Genomic DNA, 18,254 nt, shown 5'->3' on the forward strand with positions numbered 1-18,254 from the left:
ATACATGCATTGATTTAGAAAGTATTTGACGAGCACAGCAGGTCTGTGGTGAGTGCAGTCCCACACCAGGCTGTTGCAAAAATGTCTTCTCCTTTGAAATGTGTAGGTTGCATAATTTCTGTAAAACCTCTCCAGTAAAACCGCTCATTCCTAGGAATGCCTGGAAGAGTTCTCCACATGGCTATGTGGAAATTGAAACCCACAGCATAAACAGTGATGGAAATGTTCATGCGACCCTCCCTCGAGTAGAAAAAATTGCTGAGTGTAGTATATCCCTGAAGCACACGGGAGCTTTTCTATTTTAAACTGTAACCATGAAATACAAAAAAAAAGCCCAGTGAGGCAAAAGCTTCTGCCTTTTTATTTTTGCTCTTAACATGTAAAAATAGAATTACCTGCTGCCTGCTGGGCTCGTTAAATATTTTTTTTTTATTTTCATAAATCACCGCCATAGAGTTTGAATTATTTACTCTGTAAACTCAAGGCTACATTAATTTCCATTCTCCATTTTTTTTGTAACCAATTTTTTGTGCATTAGCTTTGGAGCTGTTTCCCGCACAGCTTTTGTTCAGTTCCCACCTTGGCTTTTCAAGCAGTGTCCCCCTCTCCTTGGTGACTGCAGGGGTTCCATGAACTTCAAAAGCAGCCTGGAAATTTCAGCCACACGCAGCGTTTCTGCAGCCACTAAATTATGGATCAGAATACAGCAGATCAAACAGTTCAGAATTATTCACTTGTGGGTCTTTGCTTGGTAAAGCAACAAAAATCTTTGCTTTTCTTCTTTGGTAATATGTGGGGTGGTTGTTTTACATGCTCAAGAGTAATGTTATCAGGGGCATGGGGGCGTGTATGTAATATTTTTTTTAAGCGAGGCACTTCAATCAAAGCTTCATTCTACTGTAAACCCAATTAGCTTCAGTCTGCCAAGTCAGCTTGACTGTCTGAAAGAACGTATGTAGGGCTATGAATAATTGCTAAACTCAGTTTTCTTTCTATCTAAGAAATGCCATGAGGCTTTTGTTGCCACTGATAAACCCTCTGCACTTGTCTCTGAGGTTCCAGCTGAAGACACTTGTTTAAAAACTATAAATGTGTTTGAATAGTATTCTTTATGTGAAGAGGCTCAGTGAAAAATAAGTGCTTTCTTTGCTTTGGAGTAGAAGGTTGCTGAACCCAGATCCTAAGTTCCTCCAAGCACTCGGGGAATTTACCATTAGCTGTAGCAGGAGCAGCCCTGAGAATTTGCATAGCTTTATTGCGTGTGGCTGCAGCATAAGCCCATTACTGTAGGAAAACAGTAGCAGGGCTGTCCCCTGTGTCATACAAGAGGAAAGGTTAGAAAATCAAATGCTCCATCGGTACATGTGGAAAATGGGTCACCTACTTTGTTTGAGGAAGCACACAGGATGATCTTGCTGTATTTTAATATGCCATGTGCTGGTTTCTAGCAGTTTGGAGATGGTTTCACAGCCAGGATGATATCTGGTTATATCTGATATTCTTATCAGGCTGTGCTGGTGCATGGGTTGCTGGTTAATCAACACCTCTGGCAGAGGAAGAACAGCCAGTGGGCTGGGTGGGCAGTTAGGGATGACATTGGAAATGTCCATGGGACTCAGCTGCACAACCCACCCAAGCCCACACAGAGAGGTGGGACATGCAGGGAGGCATTGGTGTTGCTTGCTGTGAACTGCTTCCAGGGCTCCTTCCCATCGCTAAGGTATGTACTGTAGATCCTCTTGCTTTTGGCCAATTGGTAAATGTAGGATGTATATCCTAAGATAAGAAAGGTTGGCAATGTTGATATATTTCTTTAGTTTAAGTAGAACATGACTTCCCCATCTGCAATGGGTTCCTCCTTAAATATTTACTTGCCTTTCCACTGTTCATGCATAATATCCCTATTTTTCCCCCTCAATTTACAGGCTACCTAAAAAGCCATCAGAGCAGTGACTCATCCAACTAACTTGAGTCCCTTTCTCATTTTTAAATTGAGCTCTGATTTCTGTTAGTGTCCCTCAAGGATGGTCATGTTCTAATGACATCTTGCATATTCTCCACTGTTTTATTTAAAAAAAAAAATTAATTTATTTTCCTTCAAGCCTAAGGTTCAGAGGGTGTTATAATACTCTCAGTGTTGGCTGTTGGTGGTGAGCTGTGTGACAGGATTTCAATGCTTCATCAAAAAGGCTGAATGTTTTGGAAGATTTTAAAATGTTCAGGTTTTTATTATGTGGTTGTTAAATGATATGCATTTACACTGACACACGCATATAAGTAGTGAGGTTTTTTTCCCAAATATTACATTAAAGCAACACAACATGATTCCATTTGTCTTTTGTAGTGTTTGCCAAAAGTAATATGTTTGCTCTAAGACTGAAAAAATTAAATATTAAAATATTTCCAGTGGTACAGGGGAAGATATATATTTTAACTAATTTTATAATAGCAGGTACATAGGTGAATGCCTGTTTGGACAACTATGAACTAAGTCCACTAAGTTCATAGTGTGAAGTAGGAGTGACAGCGTGATTCCCAGCAGCAGAAGTCAGTGCCACACTGCTTTGTCACAGCTCCAGCTTCCCTTTTCCGACACGAATGATGGTGGTGTACACAGTCATCTGTCAACAACTACTTTCTCAATTACTTCTAGCATGTATGTGGGGGTGGCACAGAGAAGCGGATGATCCCTGATAATAGTAAATTATCAACAGGGGAAGGTTTCATTTTCTTTAAACAGAAGCCATAACTGAATAGCTGAAAGAATCCCAGAGACTGAAATCTAGAGGGATATTTTAGTCTGAGCTCTTTCTGTGGGGTTACCTAAAAAAACACATGTACATCCCACTTATTTTGAAAAATGTATTGACAGATTGATGGCTGCTCCTATATCTGTGTGTGAACAACAATAAAGAGACGAAAAAGGCAGAGTGGTCCTCTAGTGAGTCTTCCAAGCACTGAGTGGCATCTGAGTAGTTGTGATTTATCTGGAAAGAAATAATATATGTATTAAACTTGGTAGTTATTCTGTATTAAGAAATGCCATTGTTACATGAGGGGTTTTTTAATTTATTTAGAATCATAGAATAGTTTGGGTTGGAAGGGACCTTAAAGATCATCTAGTTCCAATTTAGTGTGGATACAAATTATTTTAACGTTTAGTTAGTTCTCTTTTAGAGAAGGAGCATCAAGCCTCCCTTCACGAGCTACCAAGAGTGGCAAAAATTGTCAAAGGATTATATTGGGGGGCACAGAAAAATGATCATGCTGCTTCTTTGCTATTTCATTAGTGACCACTTTGGTATGTTCATTACCCAAGGACATTATCACAAGTAGTATTTTGTCCGGGGTGATTATTCTGTTGACTAAAATGTCAATGATAGTGTGTAAAACACCACTGAGAAATTAGGGATGATTTCAGCAGCTGTTAATCAGCCTTGCTTAGCTGAGAGAGTCTTCAGAGAAAGGAAAGATAAAAGAGATTTTGTCTTTTCAGTCTTTATACTCACAGTAATATCGGTTAAGGTGTAAGAGAAGTTTTACTTCTGTTTCTTTTAATTTCTAGCTGATTATGGATTCTTTATGCGCAGACTCCATGTATCTCAGCTAAGATGCTCAGGGCACACATTCAGGGAAGGTGACAGGACCCTGCCCAGGGCTGGCAGTTCAGAGCTACAGAAAGAGCTGCACAGAGGCAGCCTGTGGTAGAGCATCACCGTGAGTCTGCAAAACCCAGGCACGGGGCTCCATCTCCTTCAGCGTTTTGTTATTGAAAAGGTACTAGGAGCCTAACTAAAACTGGGCTTCATGGTGGGAATCGGTGGGATGGACATCTCGGTAGAATTTAGCACGCTTACCTCAGTGTTTTGTAACTGAAGAGAGCTCTGGAATGGAAGAACATGTGGAAGCTATTTTAGAATATTTATATATATACACATATATATATATATGCTTTAAATGCAATTAGGAAGATTCAGCTAAAGGTTTTACATTATCTCATTAAAGCATGGCAGCTGTAACTGATCCTCCCAGCAATGAACTGCAGTTTGCTAAATGAGGAGGAGCCACATAACTGCCCTGCTCCTAGCCGTGTCTTGGGGCTGGAGTATTCTGGGAAGGGGTAGCAGACAGGCTTCTGCATGGAATCCCAGAAATTTCCTCAGATGGATTTAGTAGCATGATATTTGATATAATCAATATATAGAATAATGTTGGTGTTTCTAGTCCAACAAATGAATTGAGCAAAGGGAGAACAGCACATGCAGCCATAGATTAGTGCAGTGGAATGCTGGCAGCTGGACGGACAATTGTAGCCAAAGAATAAAGGGTGGGTTTTCCACTTACTTTGAATGTTCATGCATGTGCTGTAATTTTTTTATTTGTTAGAATTGATACAGAGGTATGAAAAACTTCAAAGTGCTGTTCCAGGTTTTGTTTGCAGCATCAATGGGCCTCTTGGGAGGCAGAACTTATATGGCACCACAAAAAATGGAAACATCAAGGCAGCCTCGAGCTCTTGGAGAGTCTTTGGGAGTGTGGCGGTGGTACTGAGGTGGTTGGTTCTGCAGGAGCCGCGAGTCATAGGAGTGCCGAATTCAACAGAGCTGCTGCAAGAGCCCATGAGAGTGGTTCAGCTTGGGCGGTGGCCTGGCCCTGTCAGTCTTCAGGACTATCCAGGTGGAACAGACACGCTTTGGCCACTCATCAGTCAATTTTGATGGCTCAGCTACAGCTTAGAGCCAATTAATTTTATGAATCCTATTTGTAGCTCTTGTTCCTCCTTATATAATCCTCATTTGTTTCAAATGAGTAGAGAGTGTGCCCCTGAGATTCTAAACACACCTCTTTATTAAAGTTTAAACAGAAGTTGTTACCTACAGAAGCTAAACTTAGCACTAATATATGAAATGAGATGCCGAGAATCCTTTTAAGTCTCCTGCCAGGTGTTAGATAACACGGCACAGTAAAGAGAGGGGGGAAAGGTGACTGCATAGCGTTGTGAACATAGGCATTAATGATCTATTGTATTTATTTCTCCAGTAAGCAGAAGTAGATTAGAAACAAAAATGCAGAAGTTAATTGGGCGATTGCACAGCAATCAGTCTTTGCTTTTGTTCTCCACTTCCCATGAAGCTGTACGCTGCCCGAGTGGCAGTTGTGAATAACAGCACACGGCTGTGGCAGTGTCTTTCTTACCTGCTGCATCAAATGCAGGGAATTAATTTTAATGAAGCCTTGTCCTGTTAAAAACTCAGGGAGCAAAGAGCTCTTGGTGGCTGGGCTGGAGAGGTCCTACTGGCCCTGGCAGGGATGGAAGTCGGGTTGAATGGGCCTGTCATCTCCTCACTGGCATCCCTTGGCCCTCAGGGGGAAACTTGGAGAGTGTGTCGAGAGCAGTTTTGCAGCTGATAACAGTAACTGGAAGTCATGTGTTATTGCTGCTTTGCTGCACGACGTAATGTGCCTCACACTGCTGAGGCTGCTGGATGCCCGAGTCAGGACATTGGCCTCATCTGCCATGAAAGATTCCTTTCACAGGTTTGCACTTCATCTTCCAAGGATATTCCTGTACAATGAAACAGGAGAGAAACCAGATTGTTTAAGGTAATGAAGATTTTAATGAGCCAAACTGAAAAATGTTCAGCTTTCTAATAAGCATAAGTTTGAGCACAAGAAGGAAAGAAAGGCAACAGCCGCTTGACAGTCCAGGGAACAGGGGCTTTCATTGCCATCATGCCCATGTCATACCTCTGAAATCAATGAAAGTCAATTCTGCCTCAGAGTGATAGATTGCTTTGAGATCTCAGTAGAATTTTTCTCTAAAATGAGAATTGGATGCAGTCTTACAAATTACGAAAGCCCAGAACTCAATGCACGTTAATTTTCTAGCATATTTTCTAGGCTATTGTGGGAGCGATAAACGGAAATGAAAAAGATCAGAGGTTATCTGTTGGCTCTCCAGTGGAGTTTCTTGGAGAAGCAGTGCTGGGTGGTGTGGGGGACCTGTGACTCCCCCTGGTACAGATCTACAGGGAAGGAACTTTCTTTTAAGAGTTTTGGGAGATCTACTTTAGCAAGGTGGTTTTGCCCTTTTTCTAGTCCAATTTAATGCTGGCTGGATGTGTGTAGAAGGCAAATTCCCCACTACAATTAGCAGCTCTCTGCAAAAATTGTTAAGGCAAATTAAGTTGCAAGAGTATATATGAGAACATATTTGTTTTTCCTCTAAGAAATACTAGGATATTTATCAATTTTTGTCCATTAGAAACCTAACACATTCAGAGCTAAAGATGAAAAGTGAATACCTCATGAAGATCAGATGAAAGGATGGAAATTATCATTCAGGTAACCCAGCTACCTTAACACTGTCACCATGGAGATCCCCGATTATCTTCTGCTCTTCGCATGCAGAGTGCTGAGAAACCCTGTTTTCATAATTGGCATCATATTTCTCTGGGTATATTAAGCTTGCCTGTGGAATTATGCTCATCAGGTCTTGAATGGTTTCAGATAACTGGAGGTAATATATTGAATCAGATGACTCGATATTGTGATTTCCAATTCAGGGATCATTTGATATGTTTCTGTGCACTGTGTGCAAGCACAGAGATGACTGTAACTGCTGGGGGTAAAGTCAAAGCATTCTGGGTTGTGTGGCTACTGAGAAGATTACCGTGGTTTTGACTGATGAATAAAGTAGCATAGTGTTCTGCTGTGGCTTGCTCTACATCCCTCATATTTCTATATGCCAACTCTGGTTTTCCTCATTTTCTGACTTGGAGAAATATCTTTGTCCTGCAATACCTGCTCAGACTCAGACTCCTGCATGGATCCAGCCCTAGCTGCTTGGTTTTTTGTTTTTGTTTTTGTTTTCTTTTTAATTATGTCAGCGCATGTGGGCTCAAACAAAAATTTTATGCAAGAAATACAATTAGATGTGCCTTTTTAGATTGTCTTTATAACCTGCCTTCAATGTACTAAGTAGCCGTCTTGGAAGAATTCAGCTGGTGTGTTTCTTCCTTTTCCCATGTTTCAGGGGTGACAGCAGAGCGGTGTCACATTTGTGGCTGTAAATGAAATAAAAATTTGTCTTTTATCCTCTTGTGTCCCTTAAACAATTTAGTCCTACTGTAATTATTAGCGTTCTCATTAAGAACAGTTTAGCTGAAAATCAAGATGCAAAGATGCAGTGACTTCATCAAAGCAACGCAAATCCAGATAAAGCTAAGTTCCTAATTCAACTTCTGTGCTCTGCAATAAATCCTCAGAGCATCAATTACTGTATCTCTTGTAAAGCAATTACCGTCAGCCTCCATTGCTCCCCTTTACACATTTTATTTAGTTATTATTTTTGCTTTAAAATACAGGGAAAAAAGTCTGTAAAATCAGAAATTGTATTCTTTTGTAATCAGATTGATTAGATTCATACACATCAGGTGGGAAGATTAACATTTCACTAATTCCTAGTGGTCATTACTGCAAGGAAATTCAATCTGCAGAATTCACAAGGATTGGAGTCACATGCTGGTAAAGCTCATTTAAAAGACGGAGCAAAACCAACACAACTTTATATTCTGGAATCCAGTTTTAGTCTAAACTATTTTGGCCTGCAGGCAATACGCGTGTACCCGGTATCTTCTACTTAATTGAAAAATAGATTTGTATTGATCATGACTACTTAACAAGCACATTCAGAACCCTTGCTTGTTCTCAGTTCTTTGCTCGGGAATACAGACAGACCCTCAGTGGGTTAAGCTGGTTGCTAAGATAGATATTTTTATGGCAAACGTATTTTTTCGGGGAGGGGGCTGTATTAGTACATGGTACTAAGAGATTCAGTTCTCATATTTGGGTCAATTCAGAGTACCTCTGCTGAAGTTGAACAAGGAAGATTTTAATTTTTAATGTGAAAACAAAACATGACATAATCATTATGATCAAATTCTGCCTCACTAATCAGCACATGGTTTTTTGTTTTTTTTTTTTTAATTCAGAACTCCGGAATAAAATGTCAAGCAACTCCTGGTGTAAAAGTTATGGTTATCTGCTACTCCTGCACCTACACCTCTAATCTCTGTTCTAGTTTCTACCAGTTGGAGGCTTTCCATCAACGTTCTGCAGTACATGTAAGGGTGATCTGTGAATAAGCTGGAAATGCTTGAAGGAATATTGGATGGGTTAGTAGGGATGACTAGTCCATTTTTTTACTTGTGTGTGATCTAGTTGAGATTTAGCTATGTTTTCTTCTATGAGCAAAAGTAAAGGGAGATAAAAGGGCAAAAAGGAAGGCAATGTTCACTAGTTGAAGTTGCTTTGAAGACCTCTCCTAAAAAAAGCTTCTCCTCCCGTTCATACTCACTGACAAGCTTTTTGCATCTGTCTCAGAACATTGCTCACAAGAGAAGTTGGGAGGTAGGACCTGCGCTGAATCCATGAAGCTGTGTTGCCTTTCCTGTGCTGCTGTGGACTAAGGACATCTTAGAGACAAGAGGTAAGGTGCAGTAAGCTCATTTTCTTACCTAATGCTTTAAGGGCAAAAGTACATTCCTTTGATCTATTCAGTTGAAAGTATAGTTGACCTGTATTTTTAAAACAAATATATAAAAATTACTGGATGGCACAGTCGCTGCATTTGGCTGTGTTAGAAGAGGATATTATCCCTTCAAATAAATTGAGTGACCACTGAGCATATGTTTTGTTAGAGTTTTATTAAACATCAGAGATTTTTACTGTGATAATTATGATGTTACAGCGACACAATGCTGATTTCTTTTATCCAAACAAAGCTTTAATGAGTCCAAGCCCCAGTGGGAGTGGCAATGTGGTCTTGTCCTTTGCAGGCCCATGGGCTCACAGGAAAATGTGGCTGAGGCTCAAACCTCTGTTCCAGCCCCATTGCTCTGCGAAAGTTATGCTAAGCTTAGAATTACTGACATTGTAGAGGGGTGTAAGCAAAATCAAAATAAACTCCTGCTGTTGCAAAAGTTACTCCACTGGTTTTTCAAACTCTGCTTTTGAATAACGGAATAACTCTGGGTCAGGATAACAGCCACAAAATATGCAGCATGCATCAAAGTAAGTTAAGTGCAGCTAAACTAGGTTAATAATGGTGTAGGTGATGGTTTAAAAGTCAGGAACAACTAAAAATATGACTGCACTGATGTTAATGCTGTATTAGCCTGATAAAGGGACCAAATTTTTAAGTTGGTCTTCAGTCAGTGTCTGTCTCAGCCCTCAAACGCAGCCTACTCTTTGAAAACATACCGTCTGAGCTTAGCATTCTTGTTGAATCGTGGCCAAAATACGAAGTAATACATTCAAATAATTGGATGTACGTGCAATACTTAATCCTCACAGCCATTCATAGTTTGAAAATGTTATTGTGATTGAAGTGATGGAGTGGCCAAGCACGGCTGAAGGGCTTGTCCCTGCAAGGTGCCAGGTAAGCCCTTGTGGGAGAATTTACATTCCACATAAAATTAAATAGTTTGAACTCATGGTAGTGGCTCAGGGGTGAAATGGTGGGGTGATCTGCCTGGACTAATGAGGTGCCTTGACTAACCACAGGGAGAAGGTTTCCTGGCTCCTGCCTTCCACAGTCTGGCATCCAGACACCTTGCAAAAAGTTAAGTCAGGTGGGTACTTGCCAGCACGTCCCATCTTGGGGTTAAAAAAGCTGGACAGTAGCCTTGTGGAGCTTTGGGAGAATGCAAGGGAGAAACAAACAAGAAAATGTCAAAGGACTGTCACTAGCAAAGATAACAAAATTAACAAGTAAACTAAGAGGTAAGTTATAACATCGATATGCACAGTAATAAGTGATGATGAATCACCGGAGATCTGTTGCTTTAATGATGCCATTGTAAAAATGATGGCCCTGAGCTATTTCAGACCGTGTATCCTGAATTTTGGCTGATGCTTGTCAGTTTATACACAAGAAAATTTATAGCACTCGACCTAAATGAAACAGTCCTTTGGACAAGAAGAAATGGATTGCAAGTGCAAACAAGCATGAAATGAAAATCTACTAATGAGTTTCCATTAGCAGTTAAATACATAATCAAATAATTTTTAGCCAACATAGAACAATGAGAAAATCAATTTATTCCTCATAAGTACTACTATATGGATTGATGCTCTAGTACATCTAAAGCTGGTTTTGTTAAGTGAAAGCTGAATTTCAGATTCAGTTAAAGCTTGGCTAATAGCAGCAGAACATGGTTTTGCTTTTACTGAATATGAGTGGAATACATTTTCTTTGGAAATTCTAAATAATATAAAGTAAAATGAGGTATTGGTTAATATGGAGCATGTCCTGTCCATCTGAAAGCCAGAGACTAAAATATTTCAGAAAGATAGACTAGCACTGTCACATCTGAATTTCTTTACAATATCCATTAGAGAAGTAAGCATTGTTTTTCATCTGCTCTTGAAGTAATAGTAACCTCAATTTCCTTTCTTTTTGCCTTAAAAAGCCTCTAACATGAGTTTTGTATGCATAGTGTTTTCACACCTTGTTCAACTACTGTAAATATTTCTCCTTCACCTATGGAGACACTGATTTCAAGGCTCTCAGAGCCATATACATAAACAAAATAACTTTGAAAAGCTGATTTGAAAGTGTTTGTGAGGATTCTGCAGCACTTTGATGTTATAGAGGTACCACTTCAGCACCATATGTGAGAATGGCAAAAATGGCGCTGTTTTGCTATTACTGCACATAAATGAAATTTATTCTGAGAAACTGGCTAACATGTACAGCACAAATAATTTAATGTTTCTTCCAGGCCAGATTGTTCGCCATTACTTCCAGCAAGGTATGTGTCCCATGGATCTCGTGGGACTACCCATGGAGCCAATACCCGTGGAGCCATTTCACAAAGTGGAGCTCAGCTGGGCATGATTTGGCCTCCACTGTCCAGTGGTTTTAATTCTGGAGAGGTAGGTGAGTTTACTGCATTCCTTTACAAGCACAACCCTATGAGCTAAAAATACTCGGTACTTTTCAGGGCAAGATACTGAAATCAAGAGGGGTTTTAAGCAGGATATGCTTGGAGACATTAGTCATAACATTTTACATCTCCATAGTTCATGAATCAATGTATACATAATGTTTACCGTGCTGGAGGGAAAGGATGCCATCCAGAGGGACCTTGACAGACTTGAGAGGTGGGACTATGTGAACATCATAAAGTTCAGCAAGGCCAAGGGCAAGGTCCTGTACCTGAGTTGGGGAATCCCAAGCACAATTGCAGGCTGGGTGGAGAATGGATTGAGAGTAGCACTGAAAAGAAGGACTTGAGGGTGCTGGTGCATGAGAAGCTCAGCACAACCTGGCAATGTATGCTCACAGCCCAGAGAGCCAACGATAACCTGGGCTGCATCAAAAGAAGTGTGACCAGCAGGTCAGGGGAGGTGATTCGCCCCCTCTACTCTGCTCTTGTGAGACCTCGCCTGGAGCAGTGCATTCGATTCTGGAGTCCTCAACACAGGAAGGATGTGGGTATGTTACAGTGGGTCCAGAGGAGGCCCACGAAGATAATCTGAGGGCTGGAGCCCATCCCATAAGAGGACAGGCTGAGACAGTTGGAGTTGTTTATCACAGAGAAGACTGCAAGGAGACCTTATAGCGGTCTTCTACTGCTTAAAGGGGTCCTCCAGGAAGTCTGGGGAGGGGCTCTTTATCAGGGAGTGCAGGGATAGGATTAGAGGTAGTGGTTTTAAGATGAAGAAGGGTAGATTTAGATTAGTTACTAAGAAGAAATTTTTTTTGTGAGGGTGTTGAGGCACTGGAACAGGTTGCCCAGAGAAGTCATGGATGTCCCATCCCTAGAGGTATTCTGGCAAGGTTGATGAGGATTTGAGCAACTTGATCCAGTGGAATTTGTTCCTGCCTATGGCAGGGGGATTGGAACTGGATGATCTTTAAGGTCCCTATCAACCCAAACAACTCTAAGTATTTATGATTCTATATAAATCTCCTATTTTAGCATGACAAATATATCCCCTCATAACAGAAACTTCAGCAAAATCTGAATGGAAATGTTCTGGTTGTTGGCAGTCCAAATGAAGAAGAGACTGGAGCACAATCAAGCTAATCGTTGCATTAAATATCTCACATTCGGCGGCCAGCTCGAACACGCTGATAGCACCTTGCTCCACAAACAGCCATGCTGAATTTGGTGGAGTAACAGCTTGTATTCACATAGTGCTTTGCATTTGAATGGATCACTAAAGGATTTGTGAATTTGTCAAACTAAAATATAGCCCATTCACTACTGAAGTCAGCTTCCTCCAGCATAGAAAGGACATAACTCTGCAAGACAACTGTGTGGAACAGGGAGTGATGAACAATGTGCTACGGAAACTGTGAAGGGGAATTGGGACAAGTGCAGTGCAATGATCTAATTTGACATTTGGTAGGAATGTGGGAGTTTTTACGAGCCAATTTCTGAAAACTACAATGTGGCATCGCGTGTATACAGAATTTCTGGTGTGGATTTCTTCTGAAAGCAGAGCCTCTAGCTTTAAGCATCTGGCTAGAAGGGGTGTGTGTGGAATTCTCTTTTGACTCTCAAAAAAGATGTCTGAGAAGTGAGTAAATGCTATATTTCCAATATTAGAAGAGGCCTTTAGTCTTGATCATATCACTGCCACAAAGTATGGCTTCATCAGAAAATAGTGGTGATAGTGAGAACATGGAATCTCAAGCTCACACTTGGGATATTTCCTGTTGGATTACTGTAACTTACTGCAGAATGAATGCCTGATAGAAAAGCATCAGGAAAGACATCTTTTTTTTAATGGACTTTACCAGTTATTATTGTAGCAATGATGGCTTTCAGGGAACGGGAGATGGCTCTGTCAGAGACGGCAATGGCACTTCTGAGCTGTTGATTACCTCCACATTGTGCCATTTCACCACATTTGATAAAGACATCTTCATACTCTGAAAGTTATCAGTGATTCAGTGATAATACAAAAGTCACATTGGATTCCAGGTACTTTCTCTGGCATCCTGTGTTTAAAATGGGATGTCCTCATGCCATACAGAGTGAGATGATTTCTTTACAAAGATGCAATATAAAACACTCTTGAAAATACCTTGTGTTCATGAGAAGCAATTTTGTATCTATGATTTTTAAACCAAAGTGAGACATAAATTATTGGATGCTATCTGGATATGGCTGAAATTTCTGAGGCTCATTTGACTCCATTTGTCTGAGAAAATGCCTACATTTTGGACCCAATCTAATAGCAATTGCCCATTGACAGTTGGCGTTGTATCAAATCCCAGTGTGCTCCACAGCAGGCAAATGAAAAACCGAAGTATTTCGCTGACTTTCTTCAGAATTGTGAATGCTGGGGTAATTTGGAGATGCTTACAAGGGTCTCCCCGATGTGCCTGCATGGATGCTATGTGCAGATAAGTGATGATAGGCAAGAACAAAAGAAAGTGAAAATATTAGTTAGTTCCCAAGTAAGTTTTGTCAAAGTGTTAGAAATGTCTACACAGCCTATTTGTCTCTACCTTGGAAAGCCAGCTAAAGTATATCTTCCTTCCCATCTTTCTCTAAAACTCTAAATGAGAAACAAATAAAATTTTTGTAACCTTATATAGCTACTGCCATAACCTTATGTATCAGCCAGCATCCTTTATCTCTCACCGGCTGGAAATCTCACATTTTCATTGCCCTGAATCGCCAGATGCATTCATCAAACATGACAAATGCCTCCAAAACACTAAATCACACCACTCGATCTCAATGGGCTACATAATCATTGTCATACTGACAATAAATCTGAAAGTATCTGTCTTCCAGAGTCAAATATCTACAGCTCCTACCAGGGCTGAGAAACTGCAGGGGGGAAACTGAATCCTAAATTAAGTTTAAGTGTATTTCAGTCCTTCCAAAATTGAATAAACTCATGAATTTTTTGTGAGGCTTTCTGATTTACTTTTAGAAAAAAGTTTTTTTCTGCCCACAGAAATGACTCATGGAGTAAGAGACATTTTCCAAGAATAAGGTCATATCTTAGTAAGTGCAAAAACGTAGAAGAGAAAAATTCCTCTGCTCTCCTGGGGAGCTGCCAGTTTGTAGTTGTACCTATGTGTTGCTCCCTGATGCTCCTGTGTCCTGAAGGACCCATACCTGCCCAAAGGTGGCATTGTAAGGGGATGGCAACGGCTTTACAGCTTCCACGGGGAGAGAAATGCAGCAGAACATCCTCCTCCTTGGTGGGACCCTGAATCCAAAAGGCAATGGCAGGAAAACACAGAAGTCATTGCTGATCAGACTTTTCATATCACTTAAGAAAGGGGAAGTTGGGCTATGGACATAAGAGCAAATTTCCCTAAGGATCCCATATATCAACTGACCTGTGAGGAGCACATCATTTCTGCAGTGAAAGCCAGGCAATGTAAGGTAAGTTGATAAACAGATTCTCATTCTCTTTCTTTGGAATTGGTCAACTCTAGCAAAGTTGTACTACCTCAGCCTTATTTTATCCAGATTATAGCTCAGTCTCCAGTAAACACTTTTTACCTCCAGCAGTACTCCATGGTCAGAATTTTTAAAAAGGCATTTTAAAACGAGCTCAGTAGAAGATGCATAAATGTAAGTGTTTCCTCTTCAATGTTTAGAACCCATATTCAACAGCTGTGTGTTTGTATGTAGCATTGCAACATGGACATGTAGGAAGTCTTCAAGTCCATACATCAATCTCGATATTTTTAGAAGTATATTTATACACATGTTATGTGCATATGGAAGGACGTTGTTTAAAAGCAAGCATACCATTTGCTGCTGGGCAGTCATACAGCATTTTCTTAGATCTCTGCTGAGTGCTATTTGTTGTATTTTTAATTTTAAGGCAGGTCAAAAAGGAGGCTTGCCTGGGACTTTTCACTATGTTTTTGCCACCCAGTTCCCACTAAAGCTGAGTGTGGGATTTTGCTGTAAAAAAAAAAAAAAAAATGCTGATTTTGCAAGAATGCAAAAACAGTGCTGACATCAGTGGGAGTTGTGTATCTGGAATGATTAAAGACCAAAGCCAATGTATGACTGCATGATATTAGCCTGGGATCTGTGAAATAAGTACTCTTTTCTCTGCAACTGTATCTTCTTAATAAGGGGCAACTTAGGGTGACCCAAAACCCAACCCTGCTGATCTTCTGCACCATGAACTCCTAAACTCATATCCTGGCAGCTGCCCCACTTGACCTTGAAAGCTGTGATGAACATCTAGATAAAGGGGCAGGTCTCCAGGCTGCCCTCACCTCCAAGTCTTTTCTCCTCAGTGGACCTGGCATGATGGGCTAGACTGTCCATCGGCAGCAACAACTTCATCCTCTCCTCTGGGCTTCCAGGTCCTCACTGCATTGCTTCTGTGTTCATGGCTCCTCAGGTGAGTAAAGCTCCCTGAGACCTCCTGCAAGAAGGACGTTCTGAAGTACTATGGTAAGAAGAATCGATTGAATTGCTATGGCTGTAGATAACTTCCACTACAGTTTTTTTCCCAAACATCATCTGATTTACTCCAGTGATAAATCCAGTGTTCTGCATAAACATTTATTTCCTTGACAACCTAGCTTTCTGTTAGAAAAATGCCCAAACCTGGGACATATTATGGCAATTGACAGGTAAAAATTCAGCTTGTGCAGACTTATGGTGTTTAGCATACATACCCAAACAGTGAGAAAACAGCATGTGTCACACACCCACAACTGCCTCATTATACTGCGAGAGCCACAGGGAATGCACACAGTGCACACAGTGACAGGTTCTTTTCAGCCTTTTGTCTTATTCAGAATGTTAACAGGGCCAGGATGAAAATATCTGAAATATTTTTCAGTGCTAAGGACTCTCCAAGTAATGATTCTTGCAGACTAATTGCCCCCAAACCAATTTTTTAACCCGCTGTTTTATACAGTTTAACCTGTCGGGCTAGAGAGAGGTGTCAGAAAGTTAAACCTGTTTGCAAGAGGCTTATTTGATATGAAAAGCAGTCAGGAGCCCAGCAGGAGAGGATTTTCCTATCTGAGAATGACAAAAGAACATTTTCATTTTAGAGACGAGTTCAGAGGCAAGCATGTAAACCAGCCAGGCACGGTACCACGACTAGAGCCCAAAGCCCTGGCACAGGCTTAGCAAGGATGTCTGCTGGCATCCTGAGCATCGCAGAGAAGATTGCTCTGGGGTTCTGGTTTTAGGGCTGGGCTTTCCCTTATTTCATTATGATCAGACCTCACATGCTGGGGTCTGCAGTCTCCAGTTGTGCTCCGAGAGCCAAGGAACCTCCCCATAAGGCACAGGCTGCAGCTGGAGCTCCAGACACTCCAGGAGAATAGCAGGTTGTACTTCTCATACATCCTCAGAGGCTGTGTCCAGCAGGCAGTGGCAGTCAGTCAGTGTTGGTCAGCCTGTCAGTGTTTTCTGACAGTTGCTCAGGAGTAGAAAGCGTGGACTGTCTGTGTGTGGAGGCTGCTCCAGACCTAGTGGGATGCAATTATCTCTGTGGTGCTTCATCAGCATTTTCCATATAAAGAGTATTTTGGAAGGTGGAGAAAACTGCTTTGTGCAATGAAAATATCAAAAAGGACTTGGGATGGTAGAACATAAATAACTAAATGATCAAATTTGCTTTCTTTTCTTGGAAGACATCGATAGCACAGACGCTGTTGGTTATGTTGTCTTTTGAATGGCTCCATCCTATTCTTTCCTCAGCTGCCTGTACCTCCTGTGTTGCCATGAGGCACTCGATTTGTCCAAATAATGATCTTTCAAAGAATAATGCCCCTTTACTCAAGGTTGAGAAATAGCTGAATCAGTGAAAGCAGCCCTTGTAAGTTTTCCTGGGAGGTTACTGACTCAAGTAGTGGTCAGGACCTCATCCAGCTCAGCCCTTTAGAAATGCTGACACTGCAAACCCCGCTGGTGAGGTTTCAGACTGTAGTCTTTCCTGTTAGAAAAACCCACAAATAACTTCAGTTGCTACAGAATGAAATATGAGCCTGTATTTTTTCTGATTTCTACAAGTAAACCTGTTAACCTTTGCATGCAAAGCTGCTTTCCACATCGGCAGCCGTCCAACCCAGCTGCAGTTTTTCATGTGAAATTATCATTAATGTGATAGTGCATGTGAATGACAGGTTTGTGTAGCTGTAGTTAAGAGACTGCTTTCACTTAGATGGGCCTGGAGCATGTTGGATCCAGTGTAGATGTGCTGTAGTCCAAGTCGGGTGCTGCAAATGCAAACTTGTACTATTATTTTCATTAAAATCAAACATAGGTCCTAATGAAGCAGCTACAGTTTCAGCACCTAACTTGTTCTGTTAAACAAAATACGTATTTTAAAAATTAATAATGATAATAGTCATTTAATTATGTGAAATGCCCACACTTACCACTTTGACTTTTTCTATAGGAATATCTTACTACAAGGAAAAGAGATTACTCTGATATTGGCCAGTGCACCACTCAAACCCAGCCACTGTAAATATGATACATCTTTTCACCTGAGCCAAACAATCTACCTTGAAGGAGCTCCAAGATCAGTTTTGCTCCTTTAAACTAAATAACTTTTTAATCAAACCCATTGATCAGCGAAAGTTATAGTTTCACTCCTGCAAATACTAAAGGTCTTGCTGCCTCTGTTTTGGAAGTACTTATTTCAGCAGAGAGAGGTAATTTTCAGTGACTGATCAGAACTTTCTGTCTCTTCTTCTTGTCGCTGCCAAAAAGAACCTGCTCTTTCTACCTCTGCGAAGGTGCAAGATCAGAGCACTCACTGAACACCCAGTTTTGCCTGAAGTTTTGTGCTTGGCGATATACAAAGGAGTTGAGAAGTTCTGAGAAACAGGGCACTAAGTATAGGACACTGCATCCATGGAGAGTTACATCTGTTCTAGAGAGAGCCCAATTGCCTGAATGTGCTATGAAAAAGGAAGCACTTGACTCTTTTTTTTATTCTTGAGTGGAAAATCATGTTGTTTTTACTTACATCTGCCCAAGGCTGAGCATTCTGACCTCAGTCCAGCAAAGTTTTACTTTAAACCCACACATAATTTTATTAACTTGAAAGCAGTCTGCAGCTTCCCCGGAAAATCAGCTCCTCATCAACTAGGCTGAAAGATGCACCATCATTTTTTACCTCCTTCTACTGAACGGTGGGTGAATCAGATGACGGTGAGAAGATCTATGTATTCATTGCACCCACTTGGGTACATAGGAGAAGCTGAGTTTACTGTCTTT

General features: G+C 40.9%; 1 long non-coding RNA gene across 4 annotated transcripts; it reads left to right on the top strand.

Annotated features, from left to right (window-relative positions):
- Positions 1-1,296: 1,296 nt before the first annotated feature.
- On the top strand, positions 1,297-18,076 carry LOC128853322 (uncharacterized). 4 transcript variants are annotated; one of them, XR_008451782.1, is made up of 4 exons: positions 1,297-1,720; positions 8,084-8,177; positions 8,386-8,491; positions 10,788-18,076. It is a non-coding gene; the product is annotated as an uncharacterized LOC128853322 (long non-coding RNA). The 4 variants fall into 4 exon arrangements; XR_008451784.1 differs by lacking the exon at positions 8,084-8,177 and having other exon boundaries at positions 10,788-14,426; positions 15,302-18,076; XR_008451783.1 differs by lacking the exon at positions 8,084-8,177 and having other exon boundaries at positions 10,788-10,941; positions 12,018-18,076.
- The last annotated feature ends 178 nt before the right edge of the window (positions 18,077-18,254 follow it).

This window comes from Cuculus canorus, chromosome 11 (assembly GCF_017976375.1).
Source record: "Cuculus canorus isolate bCucCan1 chromosome 11, bCucCan1.pri, whole genome shotgun sequence".
Classification (NCBI taxonomy): Eukaryota; Metazoa; Chordata; class Aves; order Cuculiformes; family Cuculidae; genus Cuculus; species Cuculus canorus.